This window comes from Molothrus aeneus, chromosome 3 (genome assembly GCF_037042795.1).
Source record: "Molothrus aeneus isolate 106 chromosome 3, BPBGC_Maene_1.0, whole genome shotgun sequence".
NCBI lineage: Eukaryota > Metazoa > Chordata > Aves > Passeriformes > Icteridae > Molothrus > Molothrus aeneus.
In genome coordinates this window covers 90,909,029-90,935,107 of record NC_089648.1, presented here as the reverse complement: position 1 = coordinate 90,935,107, position 26,079 = coordinate 90,909,029, and the positions used below count along the sequence as shown (strand labels likewise).

General features: G+C 41.1%; 1 long non-coding RNA gene across 2 annotated transcripts in view; it reads left to right on the top strand.

The window, feature by feature from the left end:
- Positions 1-26,079, top strand: part of LOC136554099 (uncharacterized) — a 70,662-nt gene that overhangs the window by 36,136 nt on the left and 8,447 nt on the right. The window contains exon 3 of one of the 2 annotated variants that reach the window (XR_010783280.1): positions 13,691-13,750. The exons of the other annotated variant lie outside the window; for it this stretch is intronic. This is a non-coding gene — a long non-coding RNA (uncharacterized lncRNA). The remainder of the gene's footprint in view (positions 1-13,690; positions 13,751-26,079) is intronic. 2 annotated transcript variants of the gene reach the window in all.

Sequence of the window (26,079 nt, the reverse complement as noted above, 5' to 3'; positions counted from 1 at the left end):
GTCTGTTTGGAAACAGGTGCGCAGCTTCAGATCAAGGAATCCACCTCCATGCCAAAAGGGGAGGAAATGCCAAATTGTCAGTACTCCTTTCTGCCCACCTGAACCATACCTCTAGCTCCTTGTTGAGAGCTGTCTATTTATTTATTAGAAAGATTTACTTTAGGTAGCTACCAGTGCAATGTAATACTGGAGTGAGTTTTAGAAAGAACAAGCTTTATCAACTTCATGCAAGCACCCTTTGAGTGCCAATCAAACATCGAAAACACAGGCATGAAGAAGAGACAGATCTGGCACAAAGCGTATACAGTACAACAAACCAGTCTGGGGAAGTGCTGGGCCAAATTCACAACCACCTCCACTGACAGTTTATGAAAGTATACCCGTCTGAAATAGTATTTCTGTCACTTTAATTTCCCCATTTCTACATTTGTCATTTTCATCATCTCCTTAAGGATCATTCCCACCTTGTACCAAGATTACAAAAACCTAATGATTATCTCCCTTTTGATCACCTCATGTCCCCCAGCATGGCCCCATGCACCCTGGGCAGCACTTCTGTTACACTCATCCTTTCAACAACAGATTTCCCCCAGTACTTCTGGCCAAGTCTGGCCACCAAGTTGCCTGGTTTTCTTGTTGAAGAGTAATTCTGATCATTATCTCATTTGGAGAAAAGAGGAAGAAGAGTTAAAGTATAACAGGGTCTGTTTTGTGACTGAAATGCGTCTTATGCTTACAATTATTAACACTTGACTGCATATTATCAAACACCTCCCAGTATAGGGAGTGTTGTATAGGACTGCTTGCTACTGCCAGAGCCATAGCCAGCATTTTATAGCGGACCTGTAAATTATCAGCAGTTTCCTACCAGCAGCTTATTTTAATTTTTTTTTTAATACCTCCCCTTATTTTTCTTCTCACTGAAGTCAGCTCTGAGTCCTCCCACCACTTATGGGTTTCACACTGGTTATCAGGACTGGCAGTACTCAAAGCACAGGAAGTGGGGTGCAGTGACTGTGGATGTCACTGCATGCGTGTGGAACATGACAGTTCATGCGACGGTGGGCATGAACCTTAGCTAAAGTTATGAAAAATGCTTTTTTTACCCTTCTCTGTGCACTCTTCCTCTTAGATATATTAGTTTCAAGCAAAATAAGTTTTTGGGAAGCTGCAGTCAGAAAAGCCTTCTTTTGCACCTTCTAAACATATCTAGAGAATCATTAAGGAAAGAAGAGCTTCTGTTTACAATTTTTTTCTTGCTCTTTGTAACTATCATGATTGAAGTTGGGTTACATTGCAAATGAATGTATTTATTTTTTTCTATCATCTGTCACTATATAATCTTACTGTCCAAATTTATTCTCCTTATTCAGAAAAAAAAGGAGGGAAGGGAAGGGAAGGGAAGGGAAGGGAAGGGAAGGGAAGGGAAGGGAAGGGAAGGGAAGGGAAGGGAAGGGAAGGGAAGGGAAGGGAAGGGAAGGGAAGGGAAGGGAAGGGAAGGGAAGGGAAGGGAAGGGAAGGGAAGGGAAGGGAAGGGAAGGGAAGGGTTTTTTAACTTTTTTAAAGGAGGATCATTTTAGAGAAAAAAAGTTCTGAATTTTATAAACATAATGAAGTCTCAGAAGTTGAAACCAAACACAGAAGTAGAAATGCATATATATTGTTTAAAATATGCGTGTTATTCTTTGTTTGAAACATCACAAATAAAATGTGTCAAGTCACAGTTAGGCTAATCTTTCACAAGCCAACTGCAGTATGCACCAACATAAAACTGAGACTATCCACAAAGCTAAACCACTTGATTTCATAAGTAACTGCCTTCTGTTTTAAAGACTTCAATTTGTTGGACAAGAAGGAAGTGGTAAGCCAAAGAGTGATTGAAATCTATGATCCATCACCACAGACAGAGCTGATGCATGATCAGTGTGAAAATAGAGAGTAGTAAAACAGAAAATGAGATAATACAGATAGTGTGAGTACAAGATGGTTGCTTATTTGTCTGTGAATCATGAGAAAGTGGTGACTTCATTGCACATGAAACATTGTAAAATGATAATACTTAGGTCTACAGCTTTCACATGACCAAAGGACTGTGCAGGCTGTGAAACTGAAATTGTTCTTGGGAAATAATGCGATTACATCTCAACTGCCCACTGGGGCAGTTATTTCTGGTGGCCACCACGGATTGCAGGCATTTAGAGGGTAAAATATGCATCTGAAATGAGTCCTGCACCATTCTCAGTGGAATGCCTGGTGCCTTCTTTTTATATAGCAGTGCTTAATATAAATACTCAACTAAGAGTTGTCTCAGAGCACACCAGCAAATACTTCTGTATGCCTGCAGTATAACTCCTGTACATACCCTCAAGTGCCCATTATACCAGTCTAATACTATTTTTCCATGGAAACAGAAATAAACACACTGTTTAAGAAGATGACAAAGGCTATTTTCCTGACAGCTTTTTATAGCAAAAAAAGGTGTATAAGAAGGAGTCTTGACAGGTTAGATATATTTAGGTCATGAAGCCATTTCTTTTCTCCAGCATTTCTATAAATGTCTGCATTTGGCATCTACAGGTGACTTTGACTATGAAAAACTGCCCAAGTTAATATATGCTGTGTTATTCTTGAGCAACATCAGAAATTTCTAAAAAGTATTTCCAAGGCACTGCTAGCACTCCTGCAGAAGTGGTGGAAATTTGGCAATTGCTGTATATGACATGGAAGAGGTATTCACATTCCCTCTGTTATATAGTTGTCTTGAAACCGTGTAAACCTTCTTTAGCCAAATAAATACAGTTGAAGACTGCAATATTTCATTCTGGTACCGCCAAGACTGTCCAACTTGTTCTGAACTGAAAATCCAGATTCTTTTCAAGGTAGCCTGACCTATCCTGTTTCAGTAAAAAAGATCTTCTTTTCTTTGAACTTCAGACTTCACTCTTCACAATCCCCTCTATGAAGCAAGAATAAGTTGAATACTGATGAGCCATACTGAAAAGTTGGGGGAAAAAGCCCAAAAGACCACTTCTGTTATCAGAAAAGGTATCAATATTATTTTCTTGCTGACAGATAACACACACACACCACCTGTCACCTTTCCCTGCCAAACAAGTACTGAAAATGTATCTCATATTATTAATACACCTCTTTCTGACATGATGATTAACTATGTTTTCCTCTTTGTCCACATCTGTCTGTAGACACTGGCTGGCCCTGTCATGTCTTGATTTGTAGCTGGAGAAGATACTGTCTCCAGGCACCTCCCTTTCCCCCACCAAATTGAGATGTGTACCTCACAAATCAGCTCTCAAATAACATATTGAGATTAACCTGAAAAACAAGACAAAAATTCAGAGCAGCAAAGGATTTGCCCATTCCCAGAGACATCTTCAATAGCTGAAGTTAAAACAAGCTGCTCAATGCACAATACTGCAATGTACTACAGTGGCCTCTAATCACAAAAAGCTTCTCTCATATACATACTCTCTGTGCTCTGTCACTGTTTGTATGCCTATCCCTGAATATTCTCCAAAACTACTGATTAAAAAAAGGGCTAATAGGACTAATCATTGCTAATTATAATAATTATTAACATTAATTTTTTCACATCCAGAATAGGTTCTATCCTCTCAATTTTCCTTAATTAGAAGGTTTTCCTGAAGTGTTCTTTATTTAATGTGAACATACTGTAGCAGGGTTTCTTATTCCACACACATTTGTGATTTTGAAAGAAAAGAAAAAAAAAAGAAAGGGAGACATAACATTATATATAAACCCAAAATTTCAAAATGGTAGAAGGGTTTGAACATAAAAGCCTATATTTATATGATCTACTGTATAACTTAAAGACTGGGGATAAAGCAAATCTCAGCAGAGTTTATTGGTACCCTGCAGTGGAACTGGAACAGTTATAACTCAGCAGACACCCTTACAGGCCTGGACATCCATGTGTTTTTCAGCAGATTTAAACTGTTCAGCATTTGACAATTTTTATTACTTGAGCCCCTGGTAATGATACAAAACAACAAAGGAATCCAATGCACAGATCTCTATTCTGCTATCTGAGTTTGCTCTGCATATAAGAAAGTAATTCAGCTCAGAGATTTCATAGAGAACCTAAAACCTGCAGGACTTTTCAAGAGATTAAGATCTCATGTCCATGAACCCAGCACCAAGGGGTATGGTTGTACTTTTCAGTAAGAGAGGGCCAGTGTGGGAACCACACACTGGACCCCTGATCAGTTTCCCCATGAAGTCACTTCTCACCTCTGGTTTGGACTACTTTACAAGCATTCTGCTGGGCAGTGCCTGGGCATCATAGGAGCTGCTCTCAGTTCATGATGGTCAAGGGTACATTTGTTTTGGCTCTCTCCCAGCAATGCAGCCTTGTAACAGCATCCTAGTAGATGCTGCATCTTTGAACACACCACATCCTAAAGCATAAAACATACACCTTCTAATTTGTATGCTAAAAACATTCGTCTGGTGGGTTGTAACACAGACCCTGTATTATTTCAGGCAGTCTGAACAGCTAAGAGACATAAACATGTCTTAAGGCCAGAGGGTGCCCAGGAGACCTTAAAGCCAGTTTATACTTAGCGCCCATTTGAGATGGTGCATTGGACATATGGTCCCAGGGTCTGATCTGTGCCTGTGATGTTTTCAGCAATACAGGGATTGCATAATGCCCACTCTGTCTTCCTGGATGCCACAAAGTCCCAGCCGGAGGCTGCCCCTTGTAAAATCCAGTCTTTCAGGTTACAGTTTCTTAACATGGAGATGCGCACGTACACACAACTCAAGCTATCATTTTACAGCACAAGAGATCCTCTGCACGAGCACATAGCATATGCAATCAGGCTGTGTTTATTCCCTCTGGCTCTGAGGCCATCTGGCACTAGTGAAGTCTATTACCATCCAAATAAGGGTGCCCACATCCAAACTACATGTTAGGCATGGTGCCTGGCCCATGCTAATTCTCAAAACATGCCCAGGAACTGTTTGGAAGAGGCCTGGGCTGACTGCCCAGGGACAAACCATTCCAGGGACTGCTCAAACAATTTAACAGTGTAGACAATGGAGTTAGTGCCTGGGTCTGTCTTCCGGCACTGTGTAATTTCCAGTATTAGCAGAGCCTGCAAGTGCAAGGAAAAGGCCGATTCCTTCATGGGGCACACTTCTCTCTGACTGGCATAAAGTACTTCAAATCTACTGCATGTTAAGAGTGTCTTCAGAGATCAAAAGATTTCTGGAAGTCAAACTGTATCCTGGAAACACTGCAGATTGAATACTTGAATGTATAATAATGAACTGATACAGGAAAGATCCATTTGTAATATTTGTCTCTGTATGTTCAATACAAGTGGGCAGAGCTCAAGAGGAGCGCAGGCAAGCCAAGGGGTATGCAGAGGAACAGGCTTGCATGAGCAAAGACATAAAAGCATTCAGCTAAGGAACTTAAAGCCAAACAGCTTTCAGGATGTTGGAATATCACATCCATAGTCGTGACATGGTTTTCACTCCTTTGGTTTTCTCAGATTTGTGAGGAGACCACTTACAAATAAAGGGAAAGAAAAAAAAGAGAGGCTTTAAAGGTTCTTCATTCCAACTATGTACCCTGTAGCCATTTTAAACAAAGTAAGATGGGCAAAAAAAAAAATCATATTTTCCCATTTATTCTAGCTTGAATGCTAAGAAACTGAAATAGAAGTTTCTATAAATGTGAATGTTTTTCAGAATCAACATTCATTGATATACCAGAACACAAGATGCTTTCAAAACCCCATTTCTTCTTTTTTGTAGTTTGTCCTAGGAAATGGGATAGTGGATGGCTTCTGTAATAACCAAAGGCATTTTCTGAAACAATCAAAAATATAGTTGTCTTCTTCACTTATCAGCACACATGTAAACCCACAGGACAGTGGCACTTCACATGACAATAACCAGTGTACAGAAACTTGAGTGTGGAAAGGATTCCCCTGGGCTCAGCTGTCTGCGACTGCAGCTGACCATGCCAAATGGTTCCAGATATTTATGAAGCTCCATCTTCATAACTAGGTCATTAGCCTCCAAGACAGAGATGTTCCTGAATTTTAACTCTCTGACAGTCAGAAACCTGAAGTTACTCACAGCACCATTGCTCCTCATTGTCATTGCTGAAATCTTTGTGCACCCCCCTTATGTTCACAGAGACAAGGCCTTCCCACTCTCAGACTTGGGACAAACAAAATCCAAAGAACCAAAAGTTCTTTGCACTGTTAATGGCAAACCCTCAATAACTTAACACTTATTTTCGACAAGAGGTTATCTCGTTCGGTTATCTCGTTCAGATACAGAACAGCTTGGCACAGCCATCCTTTGAAAGATACGTTGCATTTTTTATCTTTCACACCAACAGCTTTCACTCTTTTTTCTAGTACTCTCAAACTACTCAAGTCAGACCAATGGACATGAAATTTTTGCTTTCCCTTTCATAGATACGGGTATTACAGCAAGCGTGAATATAAGGATAATCTCATGAGCTCACAAAAACAGTGTTAATGAAAATCATAGTTCTTCTTTATCCTTTATATTTCCTTGTTTCTTTTTTTCAGGTTTATTTCTGGGGATTTTTTGAAGTTTTTTCATTGGTTGGGGGTTTTTAATTATAATTTGTATAAAGGAAGTGTCAGAAAAAGAAGCTAGTACAATAGTGCAGAAAAACATTGAACATTTAATTTTTAACCTTAAGCTATGCTCTATCTTAAATTATAGAATAAAGATCTCCCAGTTAAAAGATAAGATTTTGTCACTGACATTTTTATGAAGAAAAACATACAAAATCCAGGGGTTTCTTTGAGAATTGGCAAATCCCACTGAATGAAAATCCACAGGAGTCTCATTGTATTAGTGCAGTGCAGGTATTAGTCAACTCGTTCAATTCACTTGCAAGGCTCAGTATGTGTCCTTCTGCTTCTAAAGCTGAACTGGTCTTAGCAGATCGTAAAAGAAAAGGCACTTCTTTCCCCCATTACTGAAAAATCCTTAAGTAGACTCATGGATTTAATTTAAAGTATCTGGCAAAATAAGCATTCAGTGGAGGAAGTTGCAGCTGAAAACAATTTATTTGTGAATGCTATAAGCAATTAAAAAAAATATTTGGACTGGAAGTTAGACTCTAACCATAACTAGCAGACATTCATCCACCCAGATTTGCTGAGAAATTGTCAAGGTAGAGCTGCAGGTACCCTAGATCCGTGTGTGCTGACCACTACATCGTGCATCCCATGTGTGTGAATCACGTGAGCCGTATCACACGTTCGTCATCTGAGTTTCTGACTGCGGGCGCTGCTTTCGAGCAAACCGCAGGCAGAATTGCTGTTACAATTATGCCAGCATTTAACCTCATTTCAGTTCATTTATATTTAAGTTTTGCTGTCTTTCCAGAGCCGTGCATCGCTTACGACAGCTACTGTGTTTGGGTTAAGTTTCTGTATTCCTTCCAAGTTTGTGTAAATCACAAGCTGTGGCTGTCTGGTATCCAAATGGACTTTTTTTGTCATAAGCGGCTTCTACCATTTCCATCAAACACAGGCCTTCTCTTACTTTTGACACCTATATAACTGCAATTATTTTTTTCCCTCAGTTCTTTTGATTTTCCCTAAATTTTTCTTAACATAATTCTGTGTGCCTTTTACCTTTCTGCCTCCATCTGCTTTCTGAGATTACAATTCTCACACTTTCCCTTCCTCTAGTGTCCTTTCTTAATATCGTTGTCTTGTATAATTTCTAAAAGTAGACAAACATAAACGCCAAGCTGCACATACACATAGGTATTTGCATTGATTTCCAGTGTAACTACATTATCTACCTTTACCTTTATCTACCTTTTGTTTCATGCTTTTCTGGTCGAGGTTAGTTCTGTTTGGTTCTTTGTGGCCTACCTCTTCAGTGAGCACTCAGATTTATGCAGAAATTCATTCAATATTTCTGTGAAACTGAATAGATAAACTCTCCAAGGTACGAACCATTTGCTTCTCTCACATTTGTCTTTACTTGTTTTTGTAGAGTGCTATGCATGCCTAAGTTTAAAATACTAAGCATAAGGACCAATGCCATTAATTTCTCAAACCCCAAAGCCTCATGGCAGGTTGATTTTCAGGTGAATACTCTGCGTAAGCTCAGTTTCCCTCAGTCTGGGGGACAGGATAGCTCCAGGGACTGGATTCATGCCTCTCTTCATTTAAACTTGGTGAGGTATCAAATGTCTGGATGAACGTGGCATATTGCAAATTGTTATGTTAACCTACTTGAGAGATGCCCAACAAAAGCAATATTTTGAACCTTTTTCATCTTCAAGTGACAAAACTTGTTGTGAACATGGTATCCAAGTTGACATTTCACACACACACACAAAACTCCCAGTGACCCCTGGTGCTGCTGCAGACAAGAGTCTGCAGAGAAAGATTGCTTTTGGAAAACTATTCTGGGAGCTGATTTTGTCATCAGCAGAATCACTCAGTTTCTGGTTAATATCTATAGTAATTCAGTACACAGAAGCAATTTATATCAATGATACCGAACTGTCTCATATAGAATAACCTTTCTCAGAACAGCTATACATATCTAGAAAAAAAAGAAAAAAATTATCAATCCTTACTCCAAGATTAATCTGCCAAAAAGACAGAGACCAGAGATTACTTACGAGCTGTGTACAAGGAACATTCTTCTTCCCATTTTGGAGGTGTACTCGGCAACAGTGTTGAGTCCCCATCTTGATGAACTCACGATTGCTCAGGCCTCCCTTCTCTCACAGCTCTTTCTGTGCTTGTGGTTTGGCAGCTACAACCCTCACCCTGTAACCTAAGGTGAGACTCAGTGCACACTTAAGAAGAGCTCTCAAAAGGAGCAGTTGAAGACTCTGGCATGATGGGACCTCCCTGAACGCTCAGCTCTGTGGAAACACTGGCATCCCTCAACCCCATCAGTTACAGACTGAGAGACCCTTCCCCATCACCCAATCCTTCCACCACCACAGTTTTCTTCTGTTCTTGACCTACTTTGCACAAATATTCATTCACTCCTCACTGACAAAACTACAAATCGCAGTTTCCTTTCTCTCCTTGCCTTTCTCTCCTGAATCCTTTCTCTAGATGTACATCAACCATTTCTCAGTTTTCATGTTGTGTTTTGTCACTTATAAATAGACATCTCTTTGTGTCTGACCTTGGTTTGCAAAGCCTTCTCCGCCCTATGGCTGAGGAGAGGCCATTTTGGTCTTTCTGGTTTTGCAGTTCTCCCAAGAATATAATTTCCTTGGGAAAAGGAAGAAGCAAAATTAAAAAAAAGAAAGCAAATCTTCCCCTTCATATCAAAATCCATTCATCCACTTCTAATTTTAGTTTCCCTTAGTGAATGAGACCCTGTAATTAAAACATTGGCAGATGAGAATATTATAGAGCCTTGCAGTTGAAGTGAACATTATTGTAAAACGTAATAATTTTGTGTCTGACAGTCTAGTAAACTGACTGAAAACATGTAGGACCATCCAAACTAAGGCTTGCAAGGACCAGCTTACACTGCATGATTCAGACTCTGTTTCCACAGGTAGTATTTGCAACAGGACTGAAACAAACATCCAGCTGATAGAGGCCAAATTACCAGGGCCAATGCTGACCTCTACCAGCAGATGTTTTAACTTCCTTTTCACAGGACTGCCATATATCTTTCTTGGAAACCTTTCATTCACAGATGTGTTGAATGTCAAGTTACAGGACCTTTGCAGAACAAAGCTGCCAAAAGCATTTCCTCCCACCACCTAAGCATCCATATTCCACATATCTGTCATTTTCCTAACCTGGTTAAAAGGATTCAAATTACTAAGTGCCATGCTCAACAAAACAAATGCCAGTGTCCATAAGCATTTTTGTTAGTAGTTCCACTTACAGGAGACTCCCTACAGGCACTCATTCCTATCCTTACTGCCTTTCATTTCATTAGCCATTCCTTCCATCCCCAACCCCATTTCTGTTCCAACCCTAAACACAGTTGCACCAACAAAACTGAGGCAGCTGTGAGCAGCACTCCAGAGGAAGGAACAAATGCCTGGGGAAGAAGATTTTAATGTGCAACCTCTCTTAAACATGCTTTATGAAGACCAGATTGTTTCAAAGAGGAGCTATCCCATGACACAGAAACAATCTAAACATTTTACAGATGACATATACCTGATCTGTGACAGAGCTAAACAGGGATTTTGCCCTTATTACATCAGCAAGATGCAAGGGTGCAAATCCTAGTCAGTCTTCTACCCACCTGTTCTAGAGATTTTAGCCTAACAACTGAAATAATACAGCAAATACTTTTGTCAAGTAGAAAAAAAAAGGAGCAAAGCTCAGGAATACGGGTAAATGTCAAAAAGCAGAGCCTAGAAGGTCATTAACAGTTTTATCAATCCCTAGAAAATTAGCAAAGATGTGAAACCCCAGAGGACAGTCTGTTAGTTCTCAACTTTTTCCCCTCATCTGCCTTACAATGCAGAAGATATAGCTGCATGTATCATCATTACATCGTTAAGTTTTCTCTCAGACTGAATATGAGTCAGAATTTCTCACAAAGCAAATCAGGCCTTAGAGAAGGTGGAAGGAGAAATGGATCATGTGTCTTCATGAGGACGAGTATCCTTTTCTTATGAGGAGAGACAACAGGAGCTGGGCCTGTTTAGTCTAGAGAAGACTGAGAGGCAATCTCATCAAAACATACAAACACCTTAAAGGTGGGTGCCAAGAGGATGGTGACAGATTCTTTTCAATGGTGCCCAGTGACAAGATGAGGAGCAATGACCATAAAATAAAACACAAGCAGTTCCACCTCAACATGAGGAAGAATTTCTTTACATTGAGGGTGTCAGAGCCCTGGAAGAGGCTGCCCAGGGAGTTCATGGATCTTGCTCTCTGGAGAATTCCAAACCCACCTGGACAGGTTCCTATGTAACCTGCTCTAGGTTACCCTGCCTTGCCAGGTACTGGATGATCTCCAGAGGTTGTCTCCAACCCTAACAATTCTGTGATTCATGTCACACTGTCTGGAGATAGGAATGCAGGGCTGTGCTTTCTTCTAAAATAAGGAGGGAAATGGAAGACACTGGCTGCTTTTTGCTAGGATTTATGCAGTTTAGTAATTCTTGGCTTTGTTGTAAATGCAGGGGAAACATTTTTATATAAAGAAATAAAATAGGCTTATTTAAATGGAAAATACAGTTTGTTTTTTAAACTTTCCAGACCAGTTTCAAAAAATCTCTACCTCTGCACTCCTAAATCCCTATCTTGCATTCACATTTTACTGATGCAACACTATGGAGTAAAACATGAATAGAAGTATTTAAATTGTGTTGTTTCAGTTTTAATCTGATTCCTCTGTTAGCACCTTAACAGCTCTTTCTGGAGGGGAATTCTGTTGTCACAAAGCTCCTCTAGGGTTTTCCTGGTAAATTTGCTGGGCCTCCCTGTCCCTGTACAGATGATGTGTTGTCCTGCTCATTTTGATATTAGCTATCCAAAGGGGATGGTGTATTAATTGATGATGGGCTTAGTTTTCAAACTTCAATTATAGTTTTTGCTTAAATGTTGCAGGACCAGCCTGTTTAAAGTCTCCTTAATATTAAAATTTGGGGTGTTTTGCCTGTAGTGAGTGAATCTGGGCTACAGCTGAGAGACGTCCAGTATTTCTTGTCTCTAGTGATCCACAGAGCAGAAGTTCAGTCAGTGGAAGCAACTCGCTGTCATAAATATGTCTTTCCCCTGGTCTCAACTGCATGTATTGCATCATGTCAGGAGGCAGACAGTTCTCTCACCTATTCCTCCAGCCTTCCTTGGGAGCCTTCAGTCCCTTTTACAAACTCGTTCCTCATGCCTGGAAATAAAGGGTTAGTCTTCCAGATTCCAGCTGAAATAATGCGTTGTGCAGACTATGAAATCCAGCATCTCTCTTGCATGTCCCCTCCTCCTGAGAAGGAGTTCACTGTCTTAATCCCAAGAGATTTTAATGTGCAAACTACATGCCAGAGGAGAACACTACACACCCATCCAATGTGCACAGAAAGGAGGATGAATCCACGAACTAATATGTTGCTACATGACATGAACTTGCTGCTTCTTCCCAGGAATGTTGCCAGTGAAGGTATTCAAGGTCATCTTGCACAGAAAAGAGACATATCACACTCACATGAATGATTGTTCCTTGAACTACAGCTAACTTCACAGAAAGATGAGTTAATCTTGGCCAAGTTAAAATAAAATATTCCAGAGACTAAAAGTATTGTGCAGAGGGAAGCTACAGAAGCTGTCCAAATGGATAATTAACAGTACAAGGAATAGTGGATAAAATATTATTGGTGGAGAAGAGCTTAGAAATTCAGTTAGAGACAAGAATTTAATTGTATTCTATCATTTCAAAAGCAGGCATCTATAGCACCAGTCTGATACATGTGGGTCTCCTTTGTTTTGTCCTGAAGGATATTCCCCAGCTCATCTAGATACTCCTTGGCTTACTTTTAGTTTAAGTCTACATTAAGTTCGGATGTGTATGTGGACATTCTTGTCAGTCATATTGCTATAATTTGTTAAAGAACACTAAAAGTGAGGCTACCTGAATAAAAGTGTACAAATCATATTAGACTCAGTGGGAGCTTCTGCTCAGTTTGATCCAAACACAGTAGTTTATACAGCAATAATGCATAGTAAAATAGGTAGAACAGATTGCTATGAAATCTCAGTGTTCAGGTTATGTACATGAGCTTATATCTTAACATCTAGGCTTAATATCTGTACAGTACAAAATCATTTCCTCTGCATCCAAATTTCTAACCATTAATGTCATTCAGACATCCTGAATTGCTGGTCTATAGAAGTCAAACAGTACTTTAAATTTACTTCTGGGTACATAAAGATTTTCATAATCAGAGCTCTTTGTATTAAATGTCATTCATATTTGATAAGTAAGTGGAAGACAGCAATCCCCATCCAGGGGTATCCATCTCATCAGCTAGTATTGAATCCCATAAATTTTATGTGCACTAAATTACTTTTCTTGGTTTCTAACATGTAAAACCTGTTCAATACTTGTCGTACTGTAGCTACAGTTATAGTTTTTCTGGATCAGTCCCTACCCTGGGCAGAGCAGCAGTCACAACACAGATCATTAAAATGGATCAACTGTGGCCCTAAGGTCTGGATCCACTTTGCAGGAGTAATTCCTTCTGACATCCTTGCCTTCTCTTCAAAGTCTCACTACCTCTTAGCAGTTCTCCTCCCTTACAGGAGGTAGGTCCTTCTTCTGAGGAAATAGCTCATAGTATACGTTTCAAGTAATGAATTCCAAAAGGAGCACAACCTTCTAGCCCACAGGCTCTTGGGTATCTGACCTGAATAAATGGGACTGCAAGCCCCTCAAACTGTGTAATCATCTCCCTTGGGCACAAACCAATTTAACACTAAAATAAATTCCAACATGATTCACAACTAAGTGTTTCATTTGTTGTGAGCAAAGAGTTCTCAGAATTTCAGTTCCCATAGGGAGAGGGAGAAGGGATATTTTAACTATCAACCACAGTTTGGGGCAAAATAAGCACTGAAACACTTCCCCAGAAGTGATAGGTTGGGGTTTTTCTTTCTTCTGTTTTTTTTTCTCAACTTGATTTTTCCATCTGTAGGTGAGAAAGATGGTGAGAAGGCAGCAGAACACAGATATGGTGATGGAAGCTGGAAAAGAAGTAAGAAGGATTGTGTTAGCACTTGCATCCAGTCTCAACTACAGAAAATATCATGAGCTCCTGTGGACTGAAATGCTGTAGATGTGTACAATGCATGCACTTACACAAGCCAAAGAAACCCTTAGCTTGGTTTTTCTTTTTTTTTTTTTTTTTTTCCTCTCAGCACCAGAAACACAAGTTTCGGAGTTTCGCCCCTTGCTAGAGGCCTGAACTCTTCTTGTGAACATTTTAGAGTATGATTCAGACTAAGTTCTTTTTTTTGTCACTGGCCCCATTACCTAATGTTTTGCAGTCCTGCCCAATAAAGATTTATTCATCTCATATGTTCCTGGTTGTGACCTTATGTTGGGCTGCAGTTGGACTGCTTTGCACTCCAAGGCTCTTTCCTCAGCATTCCAAACCTGGGAGCTGCTGTGCCTGGGAAGACCAGCCTGCAGAACCTCACTGGACAGTAAATCAGCCCTTGAAGGCCCAAACTTTTTCAATCAAACATTCAGCCTCACCTGTTTTGTTATTGCACTAATACTGCCCTGAGGAAAATCAGAAATAAGAGTCAAATATATTTCAAATATGTTATTTAACTGAAGCATGTTTTCTTAGATTTGGTTTGAATATTGTAATGCTTAACTTTTCTTTGAACCTCCCTATGTGCTGCTTATGATGAAAGTATCAAAACCAAATTTTCACTGAAAATAGGAACCCACCATGAGGTTTTACATGACTGAAGTGGGCACTGTACTCAGTGGGCCAGCCCCCTGATCCAGACTTATTTCACACTGGAGTTTTCTGCAGCAAAATCTCATCCTTTCACAAACTGTGTGCAGCTGTGCAGTTCAGAAAATGTGACTCAAAAGTTTTCTTGTAAAGCATTTCCCTCCTTCACTCTCTCTTGCTGGCCAGAAGTTCATGAGGATCATCCCCACATTTTTTTTAATCCCTTCAGCATTTAGTTCCTCAATCCAGCTATTTTTCCTTCCTGGTGAAACCCCATGACAAATCTTGTACTGAGAACTACCAGCAACACTTCTTTCTCTGCTCAGGGAAAATCAATGATTAACACAGGAGAGGCTCAGTGCTCACATATCTTAGGAAAGGTGTTGTTTCAGTATCATGAGATACTCAGGTCCTAATAGTTATTTGACAATGATCAAAAGATCTGTGATATTAATTGGAGCTAATTTCTCCTACTCACTATGCCGAAAGTGAAGTTCAAACTGTGAAGGATTAATGGCCCTTTGCTACTTATGAGGTTCTTTATGGCTAATTTGTCCCCATCCATCAAGCTTGGTTCACTCATGTATTCAACAAAATGAGCAAGGCTTTAACTATCAGGGAAGGTGAGTTAATACAAAATAATGAAAGCTATTTCTTAGACACTCTGAGGAGCTCAGTACTTGAATCTTTCAACTTGCATTTATTTACCCAGATGACCATTTAATGCAATCTTCCATTTTCCTTTATTCATTTTGCTCAATATATAGTTTTCTCACATATTTCACTATCTGTAAAAACAGTCTAAGACACCAAGAACATAAAAAAATAAGCCGTCATTATTATTATACCAGTGGTTTTGATAGGAGGAGGTGGGGCTGGTAAAGAAGTTGTTTAATCTGCACTGTATTCACTGACTTTACAAGGGACCTATCTTTTGCTCTTGGCTTAAGTCACAGAAAGTTGTGGTTGAGGTGCTACCACTATCTGAAAAGTACTTTTTATTGATCTGAGAAAGAACATATATGGAGACTGCAATCATTGTGTATTTCCTCAAAAAAAATCATAATATCAAACCTTTCCTTCAGATTCTCACTGTGAGAGAAAATTCAACAGTGTTTCACGTAGAAACCTCAGACTTAAATAATAATAGTTGCAGAAAAACAGTTTTTAAACAGGATTGCATTTCACAGCTTCAGAAAAAAACGTGAATTCACCTCACTTTGTGTGGATTCTCTAAACAGGGAAATCAAATTCCCTTTGGATTCTTCCCCTCTGAGCAAGGGTGAGAGTGAGTCATCCTCCATTTGTTTGTCTTTGATGACAAATATTACTCTCAACTTACAAACAATGTCAGCAAGAAAACAGAGCATCTGGAGCTTGTTCAGTTATGCTTCTACCTTTCCAAAATGCTACATAATAAATATGCATATGGTTAATTTTGGACACTTGAATACCTCCACTGGCTTTAGCTGGGATGATTCTAACACTAAAATTCGCTGAATGAAGTCCATCATACTTATTGAACCTGTGCCACATTTGTGGTAGTAATGTGGCATTCATGGCAGCAAGACAGACCTTGAAATTCTTTCGTTTAGACATGCTCTTCTGGGAGCACCATGACATTCAGGATTTAACATAACTACTTATGCTGAAGGTGCCACCTATACCCGGATGGCTAGGTTTTTGGACAAACCACACTGTCCCCCTGCAGAGAGCACTGCTAAGACTGCCACTCTTGCCTTTGAAAGCTGGTAATTCCCTTTGTGCACCTGTGAGTCCAAAATGCAAGGTATATGATAGAAACCTTGTGAAAACATAGCCCACTCTGCAGCAAGCAATGGATCTAGTCTGGAATTTCATGTCTTCTTTCTTCAGTGATTCAATTACAGTGCTATCTGAAGCAGTGACGAAAACAGAATGCTGGAACTTCAGCTATCCAATTTAAAGGCAAATAATTCCCTACCAGACTACAAAATGCTGCAACAGAAACTATGAATATTAATGTATTGCAGTTTCAGCACTCAGAGTCTTTTCTCCTTGCTGTATTTTGCCCTGCTGAGCAATGAAATAGGTGTTCTGTAGCACCAGGCTCTTTTCACAACAGACAGGATGAAATCGTTTCCTTGGTTAGACAGCTCACCCTTGAGGTATGCTCTAAGCATATCCTTTTTTGCACATCTACACTGCAACTTCCAATTAGGGAGGAATATAAGCAGCAAGAGTCAGCAGGGGAGAGAATAAGAGGTTCTTTGTCATCAGACAGAAAATTCCTTGCTGAAAAAAGGTTAGGATTCGGCATGTCAAAGTTCCTTTGCTTCTAGTCATGTGAGAGAATTCACATACATGTGCATGACTGACTTCTTTCCTAGAGCCTGTTGGAACTACAGCTCTCAGAACTTGGACTATTCAAAGAGTTGGGAATGTTTGTTTGATCCTCTGCAGTAACACTTTTATAGAGAAAAGCTTTCTTCTCCCAAGAATATTTTCATCTGCAAATGCAACACAGCCTCTTCTCCATCTGATAGAGGTTTTCCACTAAATTCAATCTGAGCAAAATAACTAAGCAAATCCTACTACCTGTTGCTGTGTGCTGATCTTTTTTAGTCATTCCTAATGCAATACAAGATGAAAAAAAAATATTTTTAAAATAGGGGACAAAAATACACTGCATGGGATTATTTCCAAGTTGGTGCTCACCATCAAAGGTTGAGATGGCTGGACAGTGCTAAGGCAACACCAAGCAATTAACAACTCAGATTAAATATCCAACAAAGCTCCATCTCAGCTGGGATTCTAAACCATGCCCTTGAGCAAACCTTTGGGGAAACCACCAGTAACACTCCTTTCCTCATAGTTCATGACTTTTTTCTGAGAATACAAAATTATTTAATTATTTTCAAGTTTCACAATATTCTAGTCTTTATTCATGTTTGCAACAGATTGCAATACCTTAATGATGTGCCTGCTGTTTACTTGGAAGCAGAAAGGCTAAGCAGCACCTAGCTCAATCTAGCACAAAATCTGAAGCAGATTTGGGGTTAAGTTTGAGCCCTTCATGCCACCTTTACAGTTTCTGAGTTTTTCTTTAACTTTTGGCTTTGTAGCCTCAAAGTAACTTCAGTCAAAACATCTGAGCATTGTCAGGTTTCAGGTCAAAAGTATGTCAAAAGTAGAGTTTTACATGAATCCGACCCAACAGTAAATCCCTCTCTGCACTTGATATTAAACATAAGCTTCCTTGAAAAGTTTTAGGTTTTGTGGTGAATATTTCTCACAGCTCTAGGTTGAATAAAGCTGGAATGTTATACTCCTCTCAGCAGGTTTCATCCAAAGCCCAGCTACTTTGACAGACAACCTCCTGACTAGGAGGAGAATGGTTCAAGGCAAAGACTTGCTTGGTGTCCAGTCAGATTCTGGAGCATTATGCACAGGACAGTGCCAGCCAGAACAATAAAACAAGACACCAATGGTCGCTCTTCTTTTTCACTTACTATTTTCAAGTAGCAAATACTGAGGGGAATGAAACACTTATCTTCTTTTAGACTCATTACTACAATAAACAACCTTTTAGAGTCACAGCAACAAATAATTTCTGCAGTCTGTTAAAAATAGTCAATTTTTCACCCTTAGAGGGAGTCTCAACTCCCCATTTCAGCTGCCACCTACCTTCAAGAATGCCCCAAGCCTCTTCTTTCTTCTGTGTATCCCAAGAAAGTCTACTGGATGGTTAAATTTCTGTAAATAGGTACCACACAGCTTCCTTTATCCCAACTACACAGAGCACCAGCATAGGCAAATTCTGCACCAGAGGGACCTTAGAGCAGAGATTACAGAATCGCTGAATGGGTCAGGTTGAAAGGAACCAGAGTGGGTCATCTCCAGAGAGGTAGGTTCCACAGCCCCTTTGGGCAACCTGTTCTAGTACTTGGTCACACACAGAGTAAAGAAACTTTTCTTCATATTCAGATGGAACTTCCTGTGCTTCAGTGTCTGCCTGTTGCATCTTGGCCTACTGCTTGGCACCACTGAGAAGGGCCTGGAAACATCCTCTGGCACCCTCCTTTCAGATACTCAGAGACATTGATGCGATGCCTCCCAGCCATTTTCTCTCAAGGCTAAACAGGCTCAGATCCCTCAGCACTTGTAAGAAAGATGTTTCAGTCCCTTAATTACCTTTGTCATCCTTTGTCACCTGCTCCAGAAGCAACTGGATGCACAATTTTCCAGATTCAAACATGCATAAACCAGCCAACAAAAGACCTGACAAGATTTTTGTCAGAGGTGTGATATGACCATGCCCAACCTATGCCTGTGCAAGGGGATTCTGGTGGGTCAATCACATGAGCGAAACTGTAAAGACAGTAGCTTTGGGTGGCAGGTAGGCCCCAAACCTCAGGACAGAGATCACAGGATCACTAGGTTGCAAGAGAGCTTCAGGATCATCAAGTCCAACCCATGCCCTAACACCTCAACTAAACCACAGCACTGAGTGCCACATCCAATCTTTTTTTAAACACATCCAGGGATTATGACTCCACCACCTCCCTGGCCAGACTATTCCAGTACTTTATCACTCTTTTTGTAAAAAACTTTTTCCTAATATCCAACCTATATTTCTCTTGGCACAGCTTCAGACTGTGTCCTCTGGTTCTGTCAGTGGTTGCGTGGAGAAAGAGACCAACCCCCACCTGACTACAGCCGCCTTTCAGGGAGTTGTAGAGAGTGATAAGGTCACCCCTCAGCCTCCTTTTCTCCAGGGTAAACACTCCCAGCTCCCTCAGTCATTCCTCACAGGGCTTGTGTTCCCAGCCCCTCACAGCCTCGTTGTCTCCTCTGGACTTGCTCAAGCATCTCAAGGTCCTTCCCAAACTGAGGGGCCAGAACTGGACACAGCACCCAAGGTGTGGCCTCACCAGTGCCGAGTACAGGGGAAGGATGACCTCCCTGCTCCTGCTGGCCACACCATTCCTGATACAGGCCAGGATGCCCTTGGCTTTCTTGGCCACCTGGGCACACTGCTGGCTCATGTTCAGCAGGCTGTCAGTACCCCCAGGTCCCTTTCTGCCTGGGCACTGTCCAGCCTCACCATCCCCAGCCTGTAGCACTGCAGGGGGTTATTGTGGCCAAAATGCAGGACTTGGCACTTGGATTTATTAAACTTCATCCTATTGGAGTCTGCCCATACATTCAATCATTTCAGGTCTCTCTGCAGAGCCACCCTACTCTCCAACAGATCGACACATGTTCCCAGATTACTGATGTCCACAAATTTACCAGTGAAAGACTCAATCCCCTCATCCATGTCATCAATAAAAATATTGAACAGAACTGGCTATAGCACAGACCCCTGAGGGACACCACAGGTGACTGGCCCCAGCTGGATGCAGCACCATTCACCACCATTCTCTGGGCCCAGCCATCCAGCCAGTTCCTAACCCAGCAAGGAGTGCTCCTGTCCAAGCCATGGGCTGCCAGCTATCCCAGGAGTGTGCTGTGGGAGACAGGGTCAAAGGCCTTGCTGAAGTCCAAACAAACATCCACAGCCTTTCCTGCATCCAGCAGGTGAGTCACCTGGTCATAAAAGGAGACCAGGTTTGTCAAACACAACCTACCCCCCAAACCCATGCTGGCTGGGTCTGATACCCTGGCCATCCTGCAAGTGCTGTGTAATGGCACTCAGTAAAAACTGTTCCATAACCTTTTCGGGTACTGAGGTTGGCTGATTGGTCTATAATTACCAGGATCCTCCTTCCTACCCTTTTCACGAATGGGCGTCACACTGGCCAGCTTCCAGCCATCTGGAACCTCACCAGTGAGCCAAGACTGCTGGTAAATGATGGAGAGTGGTTTCACAAGCTCATCTGTCAGTTCCCTCATCACCCTGGGAGGGATCCCATCTGGTCCCATGGATTTATGAACATCCAAGTGGCTCAGCAGTTCTCTGACTACCTCTTTCTGGGTAACAGCGGGACCATTCTGCTCCCTGACACCATCTACCAACCCAGGAGGACAGCTGTCCTGAGAACAAGCTGTCTTTCTACTAAAGACTGAGACTAAGATGGCATTAAGCACCTCCACCTTCTGTTAAGCACCTCATCTGCAGTTACTAAGTTCCCTCCTGCACCTAGTAGAGAAAAAACATTGGTCTTACCCTTCCTTTTGCCATTGATATATTTGTAAAGACATTTTTCATTATCCTTTATGGAAGTTGCCAAATGAAGTTCGAACTGAGCTTTGGCCTCCCTAGTTTTTTCCCTACATGCCCTAGTAAGCCCCTCAAATACTTCCTGAGAGACCTGACCCTCCTTCCAAAGATGATACATCCTCTTTTTATTCCTAAGTTCCTTCAAAACCTCATTGCCCATCCAGGCTGGATGTTTGTGTTTTTAACTCATCTTCCGGCACACAGGGACAGTCTGTTCCTGTGTCCTCAAGGTTTCTGTTTTGAAGCACACCTACCTTTCCTGGACCCCTTCATTTTAAAGGACTGCTTCCCAAGGAACTCTCCTAAATAGGCCAAAGTCTGCCCTCTGGAAGTCCAATGTAAAAGTCTCATTGATATTCCTCCTCATTTCACCAAATATCAAGAATTCTGTATTTTCATGATCACTGTGCCCCAAGCAGCCTCCAACCACCACATCTCCCACCAGCCCATCTCTATTTGTAAACAACAGTTCTAACATAGCCCCTCCGCTGGTGGGCTCACTCACCACCTGTGACGCAAAGTTGTCCTCCACACACTCTAAGAACTTCTTGGACTGCCTCTTTTTCTGCTGTGTTAAGTTCCCAGCAGGTGTCTGGTAAGTTAAAGTCACCTACAAGAACAAGAGCTGGTGATCCTGAAACATTCTCCAGCTGCTTATAGAATAAGTTGTCCACCACTTCTCCCTTGTTAGGTGGACAATAACAGACTCTCAGTAGGATGTCAGCCTTGTTGGCCTTCCCCTTAATTCTTACCCATAGGCATTCAACTATGTCTTCATTAGATTCAATACCCATGGCATCTAAAGCCTTCCTAATATAAAGGGCCAGCTCTCCACTTTTTCCTCTTTTCCTGTCTCTCCTGAAGAGCTTGTAGCCATCCAGTGCAGCACTCCAGCCATCTGAGTCATCCCACAACATTTCCATGATGGCAATTACATCATAGTTTTGCTGTTGCACCAGGGCTTCCAGCTCTTCTTGTTTGTTACCCATACTGAATGCATGCATACATTCACCTCAACTGGGCTACTGATTTCACCCCTAACTCAGCCTTATCACTCTTGGGCCTGTTCCCAGAGAGCACAGCTGCATCCTTCCTCAAACCTAGTTTAAAGCCCTTTCAATGAGTTCTGCCAGTTCTTGAGCAAAAATCCTTCTGCCCTTAACAGAGAGATAGAGCCCATCCAGTTCCAGCAGGCCAGGTGCTGTAAAAGTTGCCCCAAGATCAAAGAACCCAAAATTCTGCTGATGACACTAACTCTTGAGCCACTTGTTGATAATGTGGGGTCCTCTATTCCTTTCATTTTTTCTCTGCCACCAAAGGGACTGAGCAGAACACTACTTGTGCTCCTGCCCTATCAACCACTTGACCCAGTGCCCTAAAGTCCCTTTTAATTGCCCTGGCACTCCTCTTTTCAATCTCATCACTGCCAGCCTGGAGTATCAGCAGTGGGTAATAATCAGAGGGTTGAATCAACCCAGGGAGTCTCCTGGTGATATCCCATACCCGGGCCCCAGGGAGGCAGCAGAGCTCCCTGTGGGATGGATCCAGCCGACACATGGGGCCCTCTGCTCCCCTCAGAAGGGAGTCACCCACTACCACTACCCATCCCATGCCAAACTGTTGTTCAGAAGGCAGATTGCCTGCTTCAGACTCGGGCAGCAGTTTTCAGTGTTGGTATCAGTATTGGAGAGTCCCTGGACACAAACTTCCAAACACATAGGAACCTGCCTCCTCAGTTTTGTGTCTCATTGTCATGAAGAAGACCCAAAACAAATATTTTTCAACGATTTTCCTTGTATTTTTCTTCACAGCCATTACCTAAAGGCCATGAAAACAAAAGTAGTTCAATATTAGAATTCATATTCCTTCATTTGAAAATTTACATTTTTGACACTTTTCTGTAATGAAAAGCATTGTGCAACACTACTTTTAATTTGTCATGCAGAGTAGATTAAAATATCTAAAGAAACTATAGTGTTTTTCAGTGTTTTCTAACTGAAAACACTGCAAAACAGAAAAGAAACCCTTTGCAACAGTCCTCACTTAAATTATTTCAAACATAACACTTTATATTGCAAGTTCCCTGACATTCTACCCGTATGTTTGATCACTGGAGGCAAACACTCTCCTTCACAAAAGAGAACATTCAAGGTTTTCCATCATTCAAAGTGTCCTATAGGCTTAAGAATAATAGAGCTGCTGGTAAACTGATGGCAAATTCTAGTCAGGCATGTATTCAGAGGACAACTTCCTGATCCCTATAGGCTTAAGAAAAAATACAGCCTGTTTCACGAGTCAAAAAATGAGGCCCTGTGGGTCAGTCCTGCAAAACCACAAACAGCACTAAATAGAAAGGATTACTAGCCTCTATTCAAACAGGGCTCTCTTGGTAGGTTGTGTTACACAACTTTTCCAAAAGCATGTTAGATATTGGCAGACACTGAGAAATATCATCCAAGTCCTGTTTTCATTCTCTCTCTCCCTCTTTTTCTTCTTTCTTTAATATACTCAGTCAATTTGGTGTCCTGGAGAGAGAAAAAATGTTCCATGAAGAAATCACTTTGAAGCTTAATTTTTCACTGCCAAAGTACTTGGGACACTTGTTTTTTCCAGTATTTCTCTAAGTCTTGTTATCACTACTGCTGACTCATCTCCTGATGCTGAGGGAAAAACAGTTTTATGGGAACACAAAGAGGTCACAACTGAATTATTTTGGCTGTTATAAATGGCTCGGCAACTCATTCTCTGCACTGCCATTAAACAGATTTTCATAAAATCTGGATCACAGCTAATGTTCCAGAGTAGAAAGATTCCCAGAGAGGTGGAGAAGCATGCAACCTTACCTCTCAAGCAGAAGCAGCATCTCTCAGCCAGTGGTAGTGAACATCACTCTTCTGAGTACTGATGAAAGCAGTACTCCACAGCAATTCCATTCAGCACTCCCCAGTGGGAAAAGAATGTCTCCAACCTTCCCTATAAGTTCTTGTAAGGTGCAGTAAATCAGGTCTGATATGTCAAGGCACTTCTGGAAAACATAGAAGTTCTGCTCTTTGTTTCTCTTTTTTTCCCTGCCGCCAAAGCTTGCATACAGACTTTGTTTTTATAGAAACAAAAAAACCCTCTGAATTATTTCTCCCTCTTTCATAACATCCCACATTCTCTCTGCATATGCATATAAATATATTCAAAAGCAAATCAAGTAATTGCAATAAATCACTATTTCAATGAATTTTACCTGCATTTGCTGTCTATTAACAGAAGTTATTTGTAAATTCCTTTAACAAAAACTTGTTTGTATATTATGCTGTTTGTGACTGCTTCAGTGTACACATTTATAGCAACATTATATGTAACTACATCCCATTAATCAATCAGATGGGTTGTATCTACTTCTTTATCAGAGGCAGAACATTATGTGATGAGAACATGGACAGACTATGCAGCTAAACACAACATTGACTGGGAATCTTTAAGTCTTTCTACTTTTCTCAAGATTTTAATCAAAGTAATAATCAAGAGTATTGATCAGATGGCTGTGTGTGCGTGTTCATGTGAAGATAGCAGGGATAGGTCGTGAAGAGACATCAAACTGAAAAGTCCCTTCTATTAAGAACCACTCCTGGATACTTTCCTTACCCTGAGCTAGTAGGTTGTTCAGCTAATCCTCATCTGGTGAGATTAAAGAGCATTTTACAGTTCACATGCTAAAATGAATGTCTAATTATTTATAGGCAAAGGGACATAGTAACAGAGGGAAAGCTTTCTCCTGACCTGAAATAAGTTTGCCTTGCAATTCTCACCCTTGTCAGACAAAGTATCTCACAAGCAGAGAGAGAAGCACATGGGCTGGACTGCTGTATTAAAGGAACACAGTGGCAGCCTGAGGGCAAAGCCCATTGCTGCTGCACGCTGTGCCTGAGACCACCCTGGGACAGATGTGCCCTTTTCCCACCAGGTTCTGCAGCCACACTTACAAGGCAGACAGAAGGAAGCTGCTCAAGTTTGGCATCTCCTTAGGTTTTAGGCATGGAATGCTTGCTCCATAAGTACTATTAGCACAAAGAAAGTTGTTCTGGACAGGGAAGAAGTCAAATTTTGGGTGCTTAGAAAGTCAGAGACTGGATTGCCAACACAGAGTAAACATGTCCAGCTTTGGCTGCAAGCTGAGAGAAGGTCTTGAGGATTGCAGTATCAGAGAGAATCACCTGCATCTCTCCTAAACCCTACCTCAGGTGTCCTCTTCCTTAATAAAGTTATTGGTGAACTTTGTTCCATCTGTCAGTTACTTGGAACTGTCACTGAACTTTGGAATATTTTTCATTAAGGCCTGCTGTGGGAAGTCTGGAATAAGCACAATGAAAGAAAAGCAAGAATAAATCTTCTCAGTACATGTTCAGCTGAGGGCTGATGGCTCAGATTACTGTTGGCATCAGCTTCTCCTGAGCCTTTCTAGTCCTGGCATTCATGAGAGTAGCGATAAAATATGGCTAACGTCTGTCAATCCCCATTTCAGCAGTGAACTTCACAGTTGAATAAACATACTTCTGAGCACTACGGTTCAATTTTCTTTTTAAGCACGTAGTTTCTTTATTCCTTCACATAGAAATTACTTTCATAGGAAATTTAAAATAAATAGAAGAGAAAGTTCAGTATAGACATGTGGTGTTCATCAAGGAGAACTTCCAAATCAGCAGGAGCTTTCCTTCACAGAGCTGGAAACCATTGCCATGCCATCATCATATGCTCATTTGGATCCCACCAGCTACCACGGCTGAAGGCCATTAGCCCCCTTGTCTGCCAGCTTGACCAACAGCACTTTCAGCAGTTTAGTCTCCAGAGGCTGATAAAATGGGGAGAAAAAATAACCAACAATGATGGGTATTGTCCTGTTTTTGTTCCTAGGAATGGGTCCTGAGCCATGGGTCCTAAATGAGGTTACTCCTTTAGTTGCCATTAAAATGCCGGAGCACCACCGCAATCATAGTAGGAGTTTGCTTACTACAACACTTAGGATTACTCTTGGCCATGCATCCTACAGAAGCATGGGACACACTTCTCTCCTTCCATTAGATGAGTGCACATGTGGCCACTTACAGCTTCCAGTGATGAGCAGTCTTTTCCTTTAAGCTTGGAAGGCTTGTTTTGAATCAGTGCAGAATAAACATTAGGTAGTATTTCAACAATTCACCATGTCTCTTCATCCCACAGAATTTTCAATGCCTTAGAAAGAATTAAAAGCATCACTAGCTCATAGTTGTACTCCAGAACACATTTCTAATGAGAAGCAGTAAGTGTCCTTTTGATATATTTATCTATACTTGTACATTTCTTCTGAAATATTTTCTGGTTTTACCCTGATGTTTCCATTTAATTCACTTATTCTTTCTTTTCTCATGATTGTATCAGGTCC